Here is a 21,149-nt window from a genome sequence, read left to right on the forward strand (position 1 = left end):
CTGAGGAGTCCCCCGGACAGAGCTCTCATCACCTCCTCGACTCTCAAAAAAGAACACCTTCTCTTCTTAAACCCCTACTTGGCCTCGTCTCAGAGAGGCCCAGATGCTCACGTCCCTCCCACCCTCCTCTGTAACATACTTCCAGGAAACACACTTCCAAGTTTCCCTTGTGCGGGGCCTTCCAACGTGGGAGATCCCTGAAGCTTCTGTTATGCAGACCATATCTCAAAGGGTGGAGATCTGTAAGTCCCTGGCACCCAAATCACATGGGTCATGGGGTGTAGGGGAGGTGGGACCACTTCGGGGGGTACATTAAGAACTGAGCCCAAAGTGAAAGCACAGAGAAGAAGATCACATATCCTGGTTTGCCTGAAAGGTCTCAGTTTATTTCTGTTTCCCTGGTGTTATTCTTAATACTGCCCCATTTTATTCTCTCAAGTGTTTTAGTTCGGACATTCAAATACATGGCATCTTAGGCAACTGGGAATGACCTCTGCACCCTGGAACCCGGGATCAGTGGGACGGGAGGGAACAGCCATGTAGGAGCAGCTGCGACCACGCCTGGCCAGCTGGCCCCCAGAACTGGAACTGGGGAAAGGGCATCTCTGGGCCAGCTTCAAGTATAAAAACCAAGGACACCAGACCCCTCCAGTTCAGGGTTCTAGAAGAGCAGGCAGAAGAGGCCCTTGCCTTCCCCTCAGCTCCCCTCCCACCCCGGCCGGCACAGAGCACATTCAGGCCCACACGTCCCCCACGGCACCCAGGCTCAGGCTACCAGGAGCCCAGTCCTGGTTCAGAGAGAGGGCAGGCCCTGCTTCTGACAGGTCACGCTTACTGTCCCTGGGCTCTCCGGGCCAGCCCCAAGAGAGCAAGCTGAAGCAGACTCTGAAAGGAGGCACTTCTACCCCACAGGAGCCACAGTTAAGGGTGGGGGGCTGATTCCTTGCAACGCAAAGGACCGCAAGGGTCTCAGCAACGCTCCCCGGGAGCCTGGGAGGAAGGAAATCACACATCAGATCCAGACCAGATCTGGTTTAGGTTAAAGGAAGGAGCTGGACAAGGATCAGGGTCTAACCCATTAACTCACCCTAGGGAGCCACAGAGTAGAACGTGTCTACAGACTCAGCACCCCATGAACCTACAGGAAAAGTACCCATGCTCCCATCAACACACCGAGAAGAGACAAACTTCAAGACTTCAACATACTTAGTACAATAAACACGCAGGCATTCGGGCTCCCCAGCTCCAGCACTTGTAAGGTTTCACGTGACAAGCAGGATGCTCAGTAAGAAGACGGGCACACAAGCGTGAGCTGGGGCCTGACTCTTACGGCTGCAATGGTTCTCACCGAGACCTTCCTTTCTTTAGTCCTTTCTCCTCTCTGTCTCCTGCACAAGCTCATTCACTTCTAAGGCTTTAACTCCAAACCTTGAGATGCTGTCCCTCTAAACTGTTCTCAACCCAGGACGCTGAACTTCCACGTGCCTGCTGGTCTCCTCCCCCCGGAGAACCCCAAAGCCCTGCCAGCTCCATACAGCTCAGACGCATGACTCCAATTCTGCCCCACAGAATCTGCTTTTCCATGTGTCTGTAAATGCGCTGCTGTCCACACAGAGGAAACACCTCCATCCTCCATTTCTTCTCTTGCCACCAAGACCTAACGAGCCTTCTGATCCCTCCTATATGCCATCTGGATGCCTGATCGCTATTATCCTGACCTAACCCACCCTGGCCTCTCGCTGTCACTGCCACAGCCCCTGACATAGGTGAAGCCATCCTCCTTTCCTACAGGAGTGCTGCAGTGACCTCCACCTCCTTGTGGGTCACTCCTCAGGCTTCCAGATAATTCTTCTTCAACACTAGCTGAGTATCCAAAAAAGTGATGGCTCCTGTCCCTCTTCCAGAAATGTGCTATTCACACAGACAAGCTGATCTTCAGGGTTCAAATGCAATCACCTGCCATGTTACTCAAACTCATCCTCCTTTTCCCAGTTCATTAGCCATTCCGTCCATTCTTGTCGGCACCCAGTCCTACCAGACTCCTCACTGTTCCCGAAAACACTTGTCTTCACACCTCTCCCTCCCTCAATTGTGTCCATTCCCGAGAGGCAGTTCGGCCTAGTGGTTAAGACTAAGAGCAAACTGTCTTAGCAGCCAGGTGGCCATGGGGGGCATTCTGAGTCTTGGCTCTGCCACTCCGTACCGCGTGACCCTGGGTGCCAGCGTGTGGCTAAACATCTGAAAAGCAGCTCACTTGGTTTTCCCCCAACACTGAAATAGGAACTTCCCTCCATAGGTAAATCCTTGGGGGAAAAAATTCCGTGAGACATGTCGGGAAATAAACACATCTTAGCGGAGAACCTTCCCGCCCAGCTGGCACATGTTTTCCAAGTTCCAAAGGAGGAACCACTGGTAACTAACATGGCGATCTATGATACTGTCGAGCTTCTGCAGGGACTGACTTCCAGAGTATGAGGACTGGGCTCTGCCCTTCTCCTCTCGAGGGGTTCCGACACTCAGGCCCAAAGGCAGCCTGCCAGGAGCAAAGCTGTTCTCCAGGGACTGACCGGGAAACTGAGGTTCCCCAGACACCGCCTAGAAAAATATACAGGCCCAGAACTAAAACCCTGGTCTTTGCCATGCTTACTGCGATTTAAAAAGAAAACACGCACATCTGGCTTAGTAACTCCTGGACACAAAAACCCTGGCCTTTAACACACAAGTGGTGATTATTCTTTTGGGAGGAACATCTGGTTTAGTTCGACCAGATTTGAGCCCTAAGTTCGACCACCATTTTAAGGGTAACTAAATTCAGATCTACCTAAGAGTTTGGGAGGGCCGATTCTATGCCAGGCAGTTGCACCATGTAACTTCACTTGACCTCTCCATTAGCTCTCCTAAATCAGCATTTAGCTCCCAGCCTAGAGCCCTACAGATTCTTCTACCCGCTCCATCACCCAGGATCAGAATTAATTGCTAGGTTCACCTGCTTTCTCAGCATTGTCCTCTCAGTTCCATCTTTGCTACTGTACAAGTAGCAAGAAAAGTAGGAAGGAAATTATCACAATGGTAGCTAACATTTACTGACCATTTTCAATGGGCCACGTAGGATGCTGAGTATATACATTTACCAACCAGCTTTATTGAGATATAATGTATATATCATATAACTCACTGATTTAAAGTGTACAACTCAATGATTTTTAGTATATTCAGAGTATGTATGTATGTAGACTATCTGTGTGTGTATATATGCATGCGTATATATACACATGCACGTGCATATATAACATATGTTAATATATGTAATATATAATACATATTAATCATCCCAGAAAGAAACCCCATATTCATTAACAGTAATTGCCCAATTTCTTTCAAATCCTCCAGGCCTAAGTAACCACTAATCTATTTCCTATCTTTAAAGACTGGCCTTGGGGCGCCTGGGTGGCGCAGTCGGTTAAGCGTCCGACTTCAGCCAGGTCACGATCTCGCGGTCCGTGAGTTCGAGCCCCGCGTCAGGCTCTGGGCTGATGGCTCGGAGCCTGGAGCCTGTTTCCGATTCTGTGTCTCCCTCTCTCTCTGCCCCTCCCCCGTTCATGCTCTGTCTCTCTCTGTCGCAAAAATAAATAAACGTTGAAAAAAAAATTTAAAAAAAAAAAATAAAGACTGGCCTATTCTGAGTATTACACACAACTGGAATCATACAATATATAGTCTTGTAACTGCACTCTGTCACTCAGCATACTGTTTTCAAGAGTTGTTCATGTTGTAGTATGTACTGGCAATTCATGCCTTCTTATCACCAAATTACAATCCATTGATTGGATATATCACATTTTATTCATGCCCATATTTATTTATGTCCATCCACTGATGGACCTTTGGGGTCCTTCCACTGTTGAGACTATTATGAATAACGCTGCTATAAATATTCATTTGCAAGTTTTTATAGGGATATATGCTTTCATTTCTCTTAGTTTTATACCTATGTGTAAAATTGCTGGGTCTTCTGATAATGCTATGTCGAACCTTTTGAGTATCTGTTAGACTGTTCCCCAGAGTGGCTGTGCCATTTTATATTCCCACTAATATACATAAGGATTCCCACTTCTCCACATCCATGGCAATACTTGTTGTCAGTCTTTTTGACCATAACCATCCTAGTGAATATGAAGTGGTATCTCACCATGGTTTTAATTTGCATTTCCAAGATGCCAAATGATGCTGAGCATCTTTACAATGCGCTATTGGCGACCTGTATATTTTCTCAAAAGAAATGCTTATTCAGGTTCTTTGTCTACATTTTAATTGGATTACTTACCTCCTTTATCAGAGTTGCAATAGTTCTTTCTATATTCTACATACAAGTCCCACATTAGATTTACGGCTTGAAAATATTTTTCTCCTATTCTCCAGGTTGTTATTTTATTTTCCTGATGGTATCCTTTGAAGCACAAAAGTTTGTAATTTTGATGAAGTATCAATTTATTTTTACTTTTATTACTCATGCTTTCGGTGTCATATTCAAGAAGGCTTTACCTAACCCCAGATCTTAGAAAGACTTATTCCTATATTTTCTTCTAGGGTCTTATAGTTTTAGCTTTTAAATTTATGTCTAGTATCTATTTTTAGTTAGTTATGGTGTAGGTTGTGGAGAAAGGGTTCAAATTCATTCCTGACATGTGGATACCCAATAGTCCCAGCACCATTTATCGAAAAACCTATTGCTCCCCTCTTTGAATTAGCTTGGCACATTTGTTGACAATCAATTGACCATAAATATGCAGGATTTTGTTTCTGGACTCTTGTTTCTATTCCCAAGATACATGTCTAACTTCATACAAGTACCACACCATCTTGATTCAGACTGTATCTTTGTAGTAAGTTGTGAAATCAGGAAGCATGAATCCTCCAACTCTGTTCTTCTTCTCCAAGTTATGTCCTGGCTATTCTGAATCCCCTTAATCTCCATATGACTTTTAGGACCAGCTTGTCAATTTCTACTAAGAAGTCCGCTGGAGTTTTAATAGGGATTACATTGAATCTGTAGATCAATTTGGGGATGACGGCTGTAACACTATTAACTCTTCTGATCTGTGAATACACAATGTCTTTTGATTTATTTCAGGTCTTTTACAATGTCTTTCAACAATGTTTTGTAGTTTGGGGAGTAAAAGTGGCACACGTGTCTATTTTCCTTTATTCATGAGTTATGTTATCCTTTTTATAATGCTGTAAACAGAACTACTTTCTTAATTTCATTTTTAGACTGTTCATTACAAATGTACAGAAATACAATTAACTTGGTGTATTGATCTCATATCTTGCAACCTTACCAAATCCTTTATTAGCTTTAATAATTTTTTTATATAAAAGATCAGAAAGAGATAATCTTACTTCTTCCTTTTTTAATACAGATGCCTTTTGTTTCATTTTCTTGACTAACTGCCCTGGCTAGAACCTCTAACACAACGTTGAAGAGAAGGAGTGAAAGCAAACATCCTTGTCTTATTCCTGATCTTAGGAGGAAAGCATTCAGTGTTTTACTATTAAGTAAACATCATATTACTATGATGCTGGCTGTAGATTTTTTACCAATGCCCCATATCAGGGAGGAAGTTCTCTTCTGAGGCTAGTATGGTAGGCACATAGGAGTTTGTTTCTATCAAGATGAGGTGTGGATTTTGTCAAATGCCTTTTCTCCATCTATCGAGATGATCATGTGATTTTTGTTCTTTATTCTATTGATAAAGTGTATTACGTTAAATTCCGATTTTAAACCAACCTTGCATTCCTGGGGTAAATCCACTTAGTCATGGTGAGTAATTCTTTTTATATGTTGTAGGATTTAGTCTATGAGCATTTTGTTGAGAACTTTTATATCTGTATTCATAAGAGGTTTTGGTCGATAGTTTTCTTGTTATGTCTTTGCCTGATTTTGTGGTCAAGATAATACTTCTCTCCAAGAATGAGTTGGGCATGTGAAGCATTTCACCACATTATCTCATTTAACCCTCACATCAACCTTGTAAGATAGGTGCTAATATTAGCCCCATTTATCAGATGAGGAAATGGAGGTTCAAGAATACTAACATACCCAAGGTTACACATCGGCAGAGCCAGGACTTAAGCCCAGAGAGCCCCCACTCCTGACTCCATGCCCTTAACAACCACGATGAACTTACTCCTATGGGCTGACAAACCCCCATATAAATCAGCCACTAACAAGATTAGTGGTAGGTTAAATCTACGCTAACCAGATTTTGTGACCTGGTCACAAAGGTCTGGTAACCTGCCCTAACTTAAATTAACAACCTTCTAAACTCCACAGCAGTAGCTTGCTTAGTTCACTGTTTCACTCAAATGAATCTTTCAGGATCAACAATGTCATCTTAGGATAATCTGTGGAAGTCACATTCAGACAGGTTAAACCAAATCCACAGTCAACCTGAAAAGAGTAAGGCACACACATATGTATGCATAGACACCACTTAGGACATGTCAAATAAGCTTACAAACACACTGTAGCGGTTATATCCAAAGGGGAAAAATTGTCAAAGACTAGCTTTCTAGGAATATGTTTTACTATAGTTATAAAAATCCAATCAGGATGGGAGGAAGGTGGGTTCAGTCACCACAATAGCCAAATCAGGCTCAGCCATCCTTTCTAGCCACTGAATATCCTATATGGGCAGAATCATGGTGATATGGGCACAAAACTGTAAACTAAGAAAAAGTGTTCCCATTCTCATTGACCCAGGCACAGGGTCAATGTGGTCAGAACAGAAAAACACAGACATGCGGATGGGGCGCTATGGGTTCCACCATAAATTCTGCTTTACCAGGAGGTTACCTCAAAATAAGGTATCCTAATGGAAAGCCCTCTGGGCTCTGTGCCCCAGTTTCTCATCCATGACATTCTAACTGTTGCCTTCATTATTTCATTAGAATGTTGCACATGTGATAACAATGCAGGGAAAAAATGCCTGCTAGAGATGGAAAGGTGGAATTATTATTACCAACAATTTTCACCAATCCACACATTTTTTGAGGGCCTCGTGTGTGCCAGGCACTATGCTAAGTGCTAAAGATGCAGACGTGATGATGACACTGCCCTGCCCCCCGAGGACACGGAGACACAAACACTGTAAAAAAACTGCGCCTGAAAGGCTCTGACAGTTAAATAACTTAATTTAAAAAAAAAAAAAAGTGTGCACGCACACACACGCACACACATGCACACACACACACACACACACACACACACACACACACAAAGGAGCAACTATCTCTGCTTGTGGAGTTTAAGGAAGGGTTCGGAGAAAAGGAGAGTATTTTGTACAGGGTCTTAAAGAACCTGTAGGAGTTTGCCAGCCAGATAATAGGATAAAGAGGATCCCAGACACCAGGAAAGCACATTCTCCCCTTTTCGTTGTTTACTTGGAACCAAAACTCTCTCCCAAACCAGGCAGGCAGCAGTTTAGGGACACGGAGTCCAGAGGACCTCAGGTTACAGTTCTGTCAAGCCTCAGAGGCAGCAGACAAGTGGCGGTTGAGACTCCGGTGCTGGCGTCAGACCGATAGGGGCTCATACCTCCGATCCAGGAGTTACGAGTTGCGTGACCCTGAGCCATTTACTTAACCTTTCCAGGCCTTCGTGTCCTCATCTGTGACACGGCAATGATAATAGTAGCTATTCATAAGAGCTGTCGTGAGGCTTAGGTGAGTTGATGTTAAGCGTCTAGAATAGTACCTGGCACACAGCAAGCCCTGGCTAGATGTTCATCATCGTTATTGTGAATCCCTGTTGCAATGCCTGCCCCGGTCAGCCCAGGCCTCACTCAGATCCGTCCATCTCAAAAGTGCCCTACCCCAGCGCACGTGGTCATCCCACCTGGCAAATCCCTTCACCTAACAACTGTTTGCGGTTGCTGTCTCAGGACACACAAGCACTGAGAGAATGCTTCCTAATACACGTGGCTTACGATCCAAGTAACCCAAATAGCATCTTCCATAAGCAGGATCGTATCGCCACTGCATTCTGTGTGTTGCTGTGATACAGCAAATACAAAGGCACATCGAAGTACAGAGACTGCAGAAACAGTTGAATAAACATGCAATCCGATACCTCACATCTGGCCATGTCATCAGCCCCAATACCTTACTCACCATCAAATAGGGTTAAAGCTGTGGCTACTTTATAGGTACAAATGTCTTTATCGGGACATTAACGTGCGCCAAACCTCTCTCAATAAAAGCAGCCATAAACAACAATCTCTTCTAAGCTGTCACGGAAGCTACTGTGTTTGTAATAGAACCATTCATCTGAGAGACAGTTGCCAAAGCCTGTCTCAACACAATGGCAAGCTAGTCACAGAGCCAAGGCAGATCCAGGGAAGAGGGCAGACACAGAGTAATTGGGACCTTTTCTAAATGGCTGGGGGGGAGAGAAAAAAAAAACCCTCAGCTTATTAACATATGTTAAATATTACCCCAGATGCTGCAAAGCATTTCCTCCATAGCATTCTCTTATAAGGTAGCCTAAAAGTTCCTCTGGCCTTTGCAAAAGGAACAATGTCTATGGAAATTTTCAGCTAATGACCAACTTCATTGCCTGTGATGAAAAGGCTGTAATGCTATTAAAAAAAAATGTTTTTTTAAATAAATTGAATGTCGTGGGCAGCACGTTTCAACGTCACACCTTTCAGACTGTGCTCTGAAAAGCTAAGAAAGAGGGGACTACAATGATACAGAAAGAGGCTTGAAAGAAATAATATCCTTACAGGCTTTGAAGAGTGAATTTGATTTTATTATTTACCTGGATTTGAAGCATTTGAGAGAAGGGAAGGTGGGCAGACAGAATAATCTGCAGGTTGTGCACAAGAGGTAAATATCAAGCAAATGAAACCTACCTGTTATTAATTCAAATGATTATATCAAATGAGAATGTATACTACACCATAGTCTCCAGAGCATTTTCATACTCTAAAAGTCACCTAGCTCTGCCGAAAGGCAATGCAAACACAAGACTATTTGCTAGGAATCTGTTACAAAAAATAACACAATCATCAAAAAAAAAAAAAAAACCATTAAAAAAATTTTTTTAGCAGTTTTATTTACTTTTTGAGAGAGAGAGAGAGAGAGAGAGAGAGAGAGAACACGAACAGGAGAGGGGCAGAGAGAGAGGGAAAGAGAGAATTAAGCAAGCTCCGCGGTGTCAGTGCAGAGCCCGATGTGGGGCTTGATCTCACAAACTATGAAATCATGACCCGAGCCGAAATCAAGAGTCAGACGCTTAACCGAACGAGCCACCCAGGCACCCTTTAAAAAAAAAAAAAAAAAAAAACACTTTTTTAAAGAGAGGCCCCCTCCCAGCCCTCCAAAATAAAACGTGTCCACTACTCCTGTCAAGTTTGAGTTAAATGATAAGCACTGGTGCGGCAGGGGATATGGTGTGTTAACTCCCATTAATATTGTTGTGTCCCTTTGCTGTGAGCGTGCAGACATTAGAAGAATGGATTCGAACGCTTTTCTCTACCTCTCCCATAGCCATTTTACCATAATAGACGAATGTCAGAATAATTCCACTGTTGGTCTGGACAGCTGACTGACAGATCCAACTGGCCAGGGCACCTGTTGAACTCCCGGACCGATGTCCTGAAGTCTATAATAAGAACACTCTGTCCTGCTTCCTGCCCCAGCACCACCACTCTCTGACCACCTGTCCCTCAAGACTGTTGCCCTGAAGAGTTCAGTGGCACCAGCTTCCCTTCCACTCACCAAGACCCTGCAAAGCCCACCCCACCCCCCACACCTCCAACAGAATCCCTAGTGAACGTCACACCAAAGTGGACCTAGGCAATATGGTTTGCTTCTAATTCTTGGTACTTTCCACGTTTTCCTTTAATGAGTATTCCTTACTCAGAACCAGAGGGACAAAATAAACTTGATATAATTATTTTTTCCTCCAATTCCAAAAGCAACATATGTTCGCTATTAAAGAAACTCCATTAATACTGCAATATATAGGAGAAAAGGAGTAAGTCTCCTATAATCCAACCCCTGTGGCAACCACTATTCCAATGTTGTAAATTCCTGCAGATTATTTCTATGATCCTGACCACGTGATACATTTATGTATTTAAATTTACAGAGTTGAACATTCTCTAAGACGGCACCTTTACCAAAGAGATCAGCAGAACACAACCACAATAATAATTATTGAAATGACCACTGTACATCCTATCAGTGGAGAGGGATACAAATAAGTAATGATAGCAAGAACTTAGAGACAAGCTCCCAAGTGACAGGCAAGGCCACAGCCACGGGAGCGTAGAGCTAAAGCTCTAGAAGTCAGTGGGGGAAGAACAAAAAGACTTGTAATCCACGGTTGTGCCTACAACACCCAAGTGCGTCCAAGCCCCCTCCCCCTGGAGGCTGTACAGGGCCACTTGTCTGGGGCTGCCCAGCCTCTGCGGTGCAACAGGCTCCCAGTGGTCCCCCGCACGGTATGTGACTCTGACCTGGACAAGTTTGCCCCAATCTCCCCTCTCCGACCCCTTCTTTGGCAGAAACCCTGAAGGGGGAGGGGGCAGTTCAACCCTCCCTTAACGAAACACCCCTCTACCTAGGACAGGGAAGTTTAATCCTGTGTGACAACTCCAAAACATTCCTACCTACCTTTCCAACAGGCCCTAAGGGGGCTTAACCTCACAAAAGTACTCTTTTTAGGATTCAGTTCAAAGCACTTTCTCATCTGCAATTGGATTTCTCTCAGCATTGTTGAGAGGCAGGGAGAGATATGAGGATTTCCTCATCCCATTCTACAGATGATAGTGACAAAGTACAGAAAGCTAATACAGCTGTCCAAAGACACATCACAAATAGGAATAGTATGGGAACGGCCAGAGAAGTTGGGAGGAAGGAAGTAGGAACTGTTAGCATCTTCTTGTGACCCTAAATGTTCCTTCTACCCCACCACTCTGCCACCTGCTTTTTACTATGTCCATACCATGTATTCGTTCACTTATACCTAACTCATTCCATTCACATCCATGGGGTCATGTCCTCAAAGAATTTCTCCCAATATCTGGTTACTCTGGCACATTTATTTACAAATTCACACTTCACTACTATGCACTTCAACATTCAAGTGATTAATGAACCCAGTGCTGATGAGGTTCCCCATGTTTTACTTCCTCTTCACCAATGGTCATCACCCACGCTCGTATCAGTTGACCACATTCATGGCCACACCTCGAAACTCATCACTTGAAATCTCTCCACCTCTAATCTCAGATGCTGCCTCTCCCATGCGTGACCACAGCCTCCTACCCTGCCTCTTCTCCTAACTAGCAGAAGCTCTGGGCAGTACATGCCATGACGTAGCCCCTCCAGCTTCCCCTTGTCCCTTTCCCAACCTAGGCTGGTAAAACCATGTGATCACCGGCACCTTGGTGTCTCGGGTCCCAACTTTGACAACTGTCAAAATATGGATGAACCAATAATCCTCTGGTGAAAAAAAAATACATGTATCACAAAATCACGCCAATGGGCTTCCCAAAAAGTACTGCTCTCCACCTATACATGAATTAACTCAAAATTGATTATAAGCTTAAATATAAAATATAAAACTATACACCTTTTTGAGCAAAACATTGGAGAAAATCTTCAGGATCTAGGGCTAGGCAATGAGTCCTCAGACTGGCCATCAGAAGTATAATCCACAAAAGGGAAAATTAATAAATTGGATCTCATCAAAATTAAAAACTTTTAATGTGGGATCCCATGTGAAGAAAATGAAAAGAAAAGCAACAGACAAGGAGCCAATATTTGCAAACCACATATGCAACAAAGGAGTCGTATTTAGAATAAACTCCCTAAACTCAACAGTAAAAACATAAAGAATCCAATTAGAAAATGGACAAAGGACATGAGCAGACATTTCACTGAAGAGAATATACAGATGGCTAATAAGCACATGAAAAGATGCTCCACATCATTAGTCACTAGGGAAATGCAAATTACAACCCACACGAGATACGACCACACACCTCTCAGAATGGCTAAAATAAACAAGGGACAACATCAAATGCTGGTGAGGATGCAGACAACCTAGATCGCAGGGAAAAACGTGAAGCTGCTCTGGAAAACAGGGGACGGGTTAAAAACAACAACAACAACAAAAACAAAACAAAAAAAAAAAACCCAGAAAGTCCCAACTACCACTGCTGGCCATTTTATCCCGCAGAAATGAAAACTCACGTTCACACAAAAACCTGTGTATATCAATGGCCATAGGAGCTTTATCTGTAATAACCAGAAACTAGAATCAGTCCAGATGCCCTTAAACAGACATCCCACGGAAAACACTCAACAATAAGAAGGAACAAGCCATTGATAACACGCCAACAACAGGGATGAATCTCCAGGGAATGATGCGGAATGGAAAAAACGAACGCAAAAGGTTCCATACAGTATGATCCCATTATATAACAGGTTCGAAATGGCAACATTTTAGAAACAGATCGATTAAAAGTTGTCAGGAGTTAAAGCCGGGGGAGGCGGGACAGAGCTGGGTGTGGTCATAAAAGGGCAAGTCCAGGGATCCTAGCGGCACTGGGACTGTTCTGCACCCTCACTATGGTGGTGGATACACCAATCAACACTGGTGATAACAGTGTACAGAACTTCATGCACACACACACACACACACACACACACAAGTACAAGCAAGAATGGGGAAATCTGAGTAAGATCACTGGTGGGTTATCTATCAACATGAATATTCTGGTTGGGACAGGATGTAACAGTTTTTGCTAAATGTAACCATTGGGGGGAAATGGACAACGCGTACAGGGGATCACTGTGTATTTCCTACAATGGCACGTGAATCTACTTATCTCAATACAGATTTCAATTAAAAAAAGGAAATAAACAGGATGCCTGGGTGGCTCAGCTGGTTAAGCATCCGACTTCGGCTAAGGTCATGATCTCACGGTTTGTGGATTTGAGCCCCGTGTCAGTACAGAGCCTGCTTGGGATGCTCTCTCCCTCTCTCTCTGCTCCTCCCTGACTTGCGCTTTCTCTCTCTTTCTCTCTCTCTCTCAAAATAAATAAATGAACTTTAAAAAGAAAAAGAAGGCTCTCCAGGTTCTCTCAGGGCCTCCTGCCAGTGCTGGGCAATACCTTCGCTCACCCCAGCTCCCCCACAGCATCTCTACTAAGCCTGATCTACTTTTCCAAAGCCCGCAACCTGCCTCGGCCCACATGGCCTTACTCCCCTCATCGGTAGACCCGATCATTAGGCCCTCCCCAGACCCTCCGCCCATCTGGTCCTGGCATTGTGCCTCAGAGTAAAAGAAGCCCTACCCCCTCTTAAAGTCACTTCTGGGTTCTGTGCCACCAAATATATCCTCACCTCATCAATTTCTGTCCCCTGCTAACCACCCTCCCCTGTCCTAAGGAAAGTCTTCCTTTAACTACTCACGTCCTTCAAGATACCATCTCATGGCTGCTCCTGTGTGTGGCCAGATCTCTCCAAAGACTAGGCCATGGTCGTGTTCTGTCTCGGTACAGAGGAAACATAATCTGACTAATGTAGTTTATTTCCTGTACCCAAACCTTGTAAGGACTGTTTCAAATGTCAGTCTCATTCTCTGCTCATTTCTTCCCCACCCCCACCCCCCCCCCCCTCTAAAAAATGTGCTCCTGTCCTCCTGGACCCAGGCTGTAGCCTCCTAGCCCTATGGCTCTCAACCTGGCTGATCACCCAAATTTCCCAGGGAGCTTTAAAAAATATAGATTCCCAGACCATTTTCCTAGAGGTTCTCATTTGATTGGTTTGAGTTAGTTTTTTTTTTTTCCTTTTCTTTTTCTTAAAGGCTTAAAAAGCTTCTCAAGTGCTTCTGCTGATGACGGTCAGGCTGGGGAACTACCGATGTGTCTCTCTTTTTCTCAAAAAGACACTTCTCTTTATTGTCCCACTGCAACAGGTACCTCATTTAAAAATTGTGCCAGCTTCACTGTGACCCACTGGGAGTGCCTAAGCCTTGCAGGCCCGTCCTCACCGCTCCCACGGCTTCAGGGACCACTTCTCTGATGGCGAGCCCCCATCCAGCCTTGGTGGCTGCCCGGGGCCTCGAGCTCTTGACAGAACTCACCTCCTCCTTCCTCTCCTGTCTACAAACCTGCTTCTCCAGTCTCCACTCCCCACTTCATCCTCCGGGCCCCCGGAAGCGGAACCCTGCCATCACTCAACCCCGCCTTCTCTTTCACAAATCCCACTGGGTTGGCCGGTCCTGTTGGTTCCACATCTGGAACTTCTCTGCCCACACTGCTGGTACCTGCTTCAGGCCTCTTCCTCTCCCACTGGGCTCCTGCGATAGTCATCTAGCTTGCCTACACGCCTGCAGAGCCGGCTTCGTAAAACACCGGCTGAGTCACGTCATCTCTCCGGGAAAAATGTAATGGCTTCCCTTTGTCCTCAGAATGACCACCAGACACCACGCTGTGGCCTTCACGGTCCTCCATGATGCAGAGGCAGCCCAGGCCCGCCTGCCACCACCCTCCCACATACACCCTCATTTCTAAGAGCACCAGAGGGATGCCCTCGCAGGACCCTGTGCCTTTCTCACCCGGTCTGCTTAGATCTGTTCGCCTTTCCCTTCTCCGTCTCTTGCCACAGCAGCAAGTCTGAGCCTAGGCGCGACATCACCTGAAGTTTTGTGCAGTGAGCCTGTAACTTCACCCAACTATGCATCTCCCTGGGGAGAAGAACCACAACTTTCTATGGTTTTCAAAGGGGTCCATAATCCAAAGTAAGCGAAAAACACACACTACGTGGCCTTCTCCCATTCAAAGTTAGCTCAGGTAAGTCTGCCTCTCTGCCTCTGCCTCCTTCATTCTTCTGCATTTTCTAATAGAGGCATGTGCATTCCCCAGTCACAATCACTTCCCACACCACTAAGCTGTGTATATCTCTAGTAGGGCATACACTTCCCTCCAGATCAATATGTACAGCTGACCCTTGAACAACACCGGGGTTAGGGGCGCCGACCCCCTAAAGAGTCAAAAATCCTACAGGGCCAAAAGTTTAACTTTTGGCTCCCCCAAAACTTAACTATTAAAGAGCCTACTATTGACCAGAAGCCTTACCAATGATAGAAATGGTCGATGAACACATATTTCATATGTTGTGTGAAGCATAGTATATGCTGCAGTCTTGTAATAAAGTAATCTAGAGTAAAGAAAATTATTTTGGGGGCACCTGGGTGGCTCAGTTGGTTAAGTGTCCAACTTTTGACATTGGCTCAGGTCATGATCTCATGGTAGTGGGATCGAGCCCCGTGTCAGGCTCCACATCAAGTGTGGAGCCTGCTTGGGATTCTCTCTCTCCCACTCTGCCCCTCCCACCCTCTCAAAATAAGGAAATATTTTTTAGACACAAACTTATTTTTAAAATCATAAGGGAGAGAACATACACTTACAATACTGCACCACATTTATCTTAAAAAGCCTGTATAGAGCGGGTCTGCACAGTTCAAGCCCTTGTTGCTCAAGGATCAACTGTAGTTAATTGTATAAAGTGGCTTGCTTTCAGATGTCAGCTCCACCACTTATCTACTATGTGACCTTGAGCAATCGATTTGACCTTGGGCCTCAACTTCCTCAGCTGTCAAGTACCTGTATCGCTGGGTTGTCACAAGGAATAAACAAGACAACACATTCTCAAACAAAAAGAAAGTGTCTAGGGATGCCTGGGTGGCTCCATCAGTTAAATGTCTGACTTCAGCTCAGGTCATGATCTCAGGATTCATGAACTCGAGCCCCGCGTCGGGCTCTGTGCTGACAGCTCGGAGCCTGGAGCCTGCTTCGGATTCCGTATCTCCCTCTCTCTTTGCCCCTCCCATGCTCATGCTGTGTGTGTCTCTCTCTCGATAATAAATAAACGTTAAAAAAAATTTTTTTTTTTTAAAACAAAAAAACTTCCCAGCCAAAACGCTGCTGATGATGCTGGCTTTGCTTTTCTCACAGGAACCAAAGTCTTTCAAAATCCTCTACTACTCACGTGTTCTGAGGAGTCCAGAATTAACCCTCATTCTACCACTGGGCCCACCTGGGCAGAAATCCTTCCTCCCTCTTGCATTAGCATCCGCCAGCACCTAGCAAAAACCAGGATTTCTTCTTCCTCATCTAGGAAGACCGTTAAATATACAAACCTTTCTCTCTCTTTTTTTCCCCCCTGCGTTCTCTTCTCCCTTTCTTTCTAGCCAGTGCCTCTACCAGCAGAGGCCCTCTGGGCTCAGGATTACTCACCAACCTTTCTCTGTTTTCAATGATAATTCAGGTATGCATGTATTGGACAAACATCACTGATAGCTTCTATGTCTGACAAGGCAGTCAGGGTGGGGTCCTTGCCTTACGGGGCTTCTAGTCTGTTCTCAGGGCACAGTTCTTTGTGCTTCCCATTTGTGGCCAACTCACTTGAAATAATACCCTGAGTCACAGGTCAGACAGAAAGAGGAAATCAAAGATGCCACATGATGTCCAGGTGCAGAAAAACAAGTTCACCTCAGGCCCCGAGCGTCACTTTTCCAAGTGGCCTGGAGATCCCACAGGGCTTGGATTTTATAGCCATTTCCACATCAAGGCCTCTGGGGCCTACAGGCACAGGACACTTTCCTGGTCTTGAAAGGGGATGTTCCTGCATTTTCCCAACCAGCTCTCGAAACCAGGAGGACCACAGATTTTAGTCTCTGCCTAACCGACTAATGCTCACCCATTCTGACATCCCCTGCTGTCACCTCACTACAAGTGCCCCCCTCCCTTTTCTGTCAGTGCCTTTGTGAAGTAGGCAGGGGCCCCTTCCATGTCCAGTGCTCCCCCAGCTGGCAGGGTTCAGCTTGAACAACTGGAGAGGACTGGCCCACAGGGGTCTTCCTTCTCACCCCCTCAAACTTCTGTCATCCTCACAGTTCTTCTCTCCAGGACTAACCAGTAGGTCTGGCATCCCAGCAAGAAAGGGGCCATCCATGGAGCTGTCCCTAGGTGAGGACCCCCAAGACATTTGCTCATAAAAGGAGAAAGCCATTGCCTAGCAATTGCTCTGTCCAGGCCGCCTGTAGGATCCCAGGGCACCAGAATCTTCCAGACAGCTTCCTGGCCACCATCATGGCCAGCCTTGTGATCTAGGATCCTCCCTGCTGCGATATTTGAGAAGCTTTCCTCCTGCCAGCATTGGGCCAGGTGCCCTGGACGTTGGTGGCCAAGAACAGGCTTCAAAAGGCTAAGTGGAAGGTGACCATCTTCAAAGGGTCCTCAGACTTCCCAGAAAGCTCTGGCACACAGCCCTGACCTCAGGTCAGTGTTTCCTGCACATGAACTTGTGACGGCTCCGTGAGGGCAGGGACCGCGTCTGTCTGGTTCACTGCTGTATCCCTGACAACCCCCGGCACCCGGCTAGAATACAGGCGGCGCTCAATACTGATCTGTTGAATTAACACATAATGACCTCCACCAAGCAAGGAATGAAAGCACGTGAAAAGAGCCCAGGTCTGGGGGTCAGACAGACCTGGATTTGAAACCTTCTGGCTATACCATTTACACTAGTCATGTGCTTTCTCGTCGACACAGTGGGGATCAGAATATCCACCTCAAAATGTCATTGGGAGCAGTAGATGGAAAGCGTATAGAAAGCCTTTAGCCCAGCTCATGGCAGACAGCACTTTTCGTTTTCCGTTCACAAACACTTCCATAGCTCTCACCGGACACCGTCCAAACGTGGCAGGGGGAATCCCAGATCACAATTAGTTTGTTTAAGTCTTGTAACAGTCCCACAAAGTAGGATCCATTTAAATCCCTTTTGCGGTTGTGGAAACGAAGGCACCAGGAGGAAAAGCAACTTGCCCAAAGTCTGATATCTAGAAGAGGCAGGGCCAAGCCTCCTATCAATTCCAAAGTCCAAAATTTTAAGTGCTGCACTCTTCGGTCTCTAAAGCAATCAGCGGAGGAATGTTAGCTGCTGTCCCTACCCTGGTTTGATTATAGGAGATAACGGGACCACAGTGCTAGACTAGGGTTTTCAGCTGCAAAACAAACACATCTGGGTATCCCTGTGGTTCACGGCTTTGTTTTAAAAACTAATGGCCTGTTCCCGTGAAATCTAATCTCAGACCAGTTTGCTGATCAAAACCTTCTATCCCATTGTGTCCTCTTGCTATCTCCTCTCCAACTATCTACCAGAAAAAGAGACACTCAGCTACATAAAAATAGGAAACACAGAGAGAGAGAGTGTGAGCTTGCAGAGAGGCCTCAATCTCCTAACTATCCCTAAGGACAGGTGCCCACACAGAGGGGCCCAAGGCAGAAAAGTAGTCTGTCCACGTGGAGGCCAATCACATCAAGTCTCAGCTTCCCCACAGACCCAGGCAGCAGAGGAAGAATCAAGCCATCTCTTCTAATGGCCCAAACCTCCTCATAAAGAAAGCTTTCCATTTTTCCCCTCTATAAGACTGCATTTGCCCTATTGCCGACCACGGAGGAAATGTCATTACCAAAATAAATCAGCGCTGCACTTGACCTTCCTTCTCAAATGGCTCAGTATTAGTGACATCACAATGCACTCTACAAATGCTCAGAAATATTGGAAAAACCCCCTCAAGTCAAAAACACTTGGTATTTCACTAAAAAGCATTAGATTATTTTGATTTTATTCCACGGAATCTAAAATGCTTTCAATGTTTTCATTTTCAAAATGCTCAAAAGAAAAAGAATGCTCTTAGGACCTTAGGACACTTCGACTCTGGGTCTGGTTTGTGCCTGGTTCATGTATGGTAAGATGGGGAACAAGCCAGAAGCCAGGGAACAGTACCTCTGGCCCCACACTGCTCACTGACACAATCCACAATCCCCGAGTGGCGGAGGCCTCACTGTGGAGGTTCCCACGTCTAACTTCTCTTACCCTCAAAGTCACAGGGGAATCTGCAGCAGCCCTCCTGAGGGATGTCATCTGCACCTCTCGAGTCCCTGCTAACTCCATGTGTCCCTTTCAAATTACCAGTCAGAGCACCACCCCTCCATGCTGGCCACCGAGAGGGGGTTGAGGGCATGGGTTCAAGACCACCGCAGCAAATGCATTTCCTGCACCACCCCCCCATCCGGACACGTGACCCCGCAGCAGTTGTAATTCCTAATGCTGCTTGCTCGAAAGACCTCCCCATTTTAAATCAGCTTGGTCGCTACTAACACAGTAAGTCGGTGGAATGTTGGTTTAAGGAAAGAAAGAATCCATACATCAAGAACAAGTGCTCTCATACTGATCACTCTTACTGAGGTACAAAGTCCCGGCATCACCAAACGTACAAGTCTCGGGGACCCATAGACATCAATCACTTTAATTGACTCTTTTTCCTTTCCACGGGGGAGAAAACGGAGATTCAGGCAGAAGGCAAATCTGTCCACGGGTGGTAAAGGACTCCAATCCAAAACTTCTTGGTTATTTTTCCATATTCAGCCCAGTGCCTCGGACACCCCATGACCACCAACAAGAGCACTTAACACACGGATTTCCACAAAAAAATTGTTTCTGTGAGGTGTTATAGGCAGACTGGTTAAATCTACCAATGCTGCTACCTAAAAAGTAAAACCAACAGAGAAGAAAACACAATCGGGAGTAGACAAAATTAACTTTTGCTCTGAATTAAGTTCTCGGCCGCAAACCTCATTCCTAAAGCACAAGCACCTTTCCAGTATCCTCTGTGAGAAGAGAAGGGTAGTAGTTCCTACCGACCAGGATGTGCGATACTCGGCCGGTGTTTTAGAGAACAACAATTTCTGGACTAACAAACTGGAGTTGTACAACGGAGAGCAGCCTGAAGCCGCCTTCACAACTAGTAATAAAATCAGCTTCAAAGGAGGCGGAAGGATTAAAGTACTTTCCTCTGCCTTTAAAATGGGGGCGGGGGTGCATTTTTAGGTATGAAGACAAGACCCTGCAAGCATATCCCCAGGCTGAGGAAGGGTAGCCCAGGAAAGACACACACACACAGACACACACACACACACACACACACACACACACACAGAGAAAACAGACAGCCCTGAAACTTTCTACCCACAGCAGCTGATATGTTTCACCCTGAGTCCATTTCACCAATGGACACAAAGAAGCTTCTCTGGCTACAAAGGATCACAGGAGAGCATAAAACAAATGAAGGCTTGGGCTCTCTCCCCTGTGTGTGTGACACTGACAGGCTGGAGACTCCAAGGCTGCAGAAAGCAAAATTTCCCTTGTTTCCATTACATCATCCAAGTTGGAGAAGGGGAGGGCAGGGAACACAGCTGGTAGCAGCTGCACCACCATCTGCCTTCTCCTTAGCCGCGTGTGCTAGTTTGAGCAGCAGCCTCCTACGGCCCCAGATAGACGAGGCGCAGGATTAAAGGTACAACACCCTATTATGGAAGAGCTTTCAAATTATTTAGAAATAAATCACTTCCATGATAAGTTAACAACCTCAGGTAGGCTGCTGGGCCGGTTCTCTTGGAGGTTCGGCGATTTGATTGCGTCTCTTTAGACTCTTTAGCACAAGCTCTGTCAACTCAACGTGCCCAATTAGACAGGCAGAACGTGCAGGCAACCACCTGCCATCTGCTTCCCAAAAGGTGAGCAAGCTCAGGTCTGCAGCTGGAAGCACTCAGGGAAGGACCAGGGAACATTCAACCCCAGCACACAAGCCCCAGACTAGTGGATGGGTGCTTGCTGCGGCCCTTGGCACCCCAAGCCATTTGGTTAACCAGTCTTCCCTTCGCGGGCACTCCTGAAGTCTCCTTTAAAACGCACTGCTAAGCGTCCCCTTGCGGAAGGGGAGGCTGGTGAAAGCCTGGGGGCTAACACCTCGTCTGGCCATTCAACTGCAAACTGGCAACACAGCAGTTAAGATTGTGGTCTGAAGGTCTGAGCAAGCCACATACATGTCTGACTGGCCTATGCAGGGTTGTGCTTAAAAAACAAAAATGCCAGCTTTTAAAAATGAGTAGATTTCATGTATCAACATCTATATTGCTAGCTCTTCCTGGGGGGAGGGAGTGTGGGGGGCGGGAATCAAGAGATCTGGTAGCACCAAGTCCCATTTCCACGTGACACCAGT

At 45.8% G+C, this 21,149-nt stretch overlaps 1 protein-coding gene across 11 annotated transcripts in view; it reads right to left on the reverse strand.

Moving 5' to 3' along the window:
* The window catches only part of TEAD1 (TEA domain transcription factor 1), a 271,950-nt gene that overhangs the window by 163,565 nt on the left and 87,236 nt on the right, over positions 1–21,149 (reverse strand). The window lies entirely within an intron of this gene.

Source organism: Puma concolor, chromosome D1 (assembly GCF_028749965.1).
Source record: "Puma concolor isolate L17-30 chromosome D1, mPumCon1.1.hap2, whole genome shotgun sequence".
Lineage (NCBI taxonomy): Eukaryota > Metazoa > Chordata > Mammalia > Carnivora > Felidae > Puma > Puma concolor.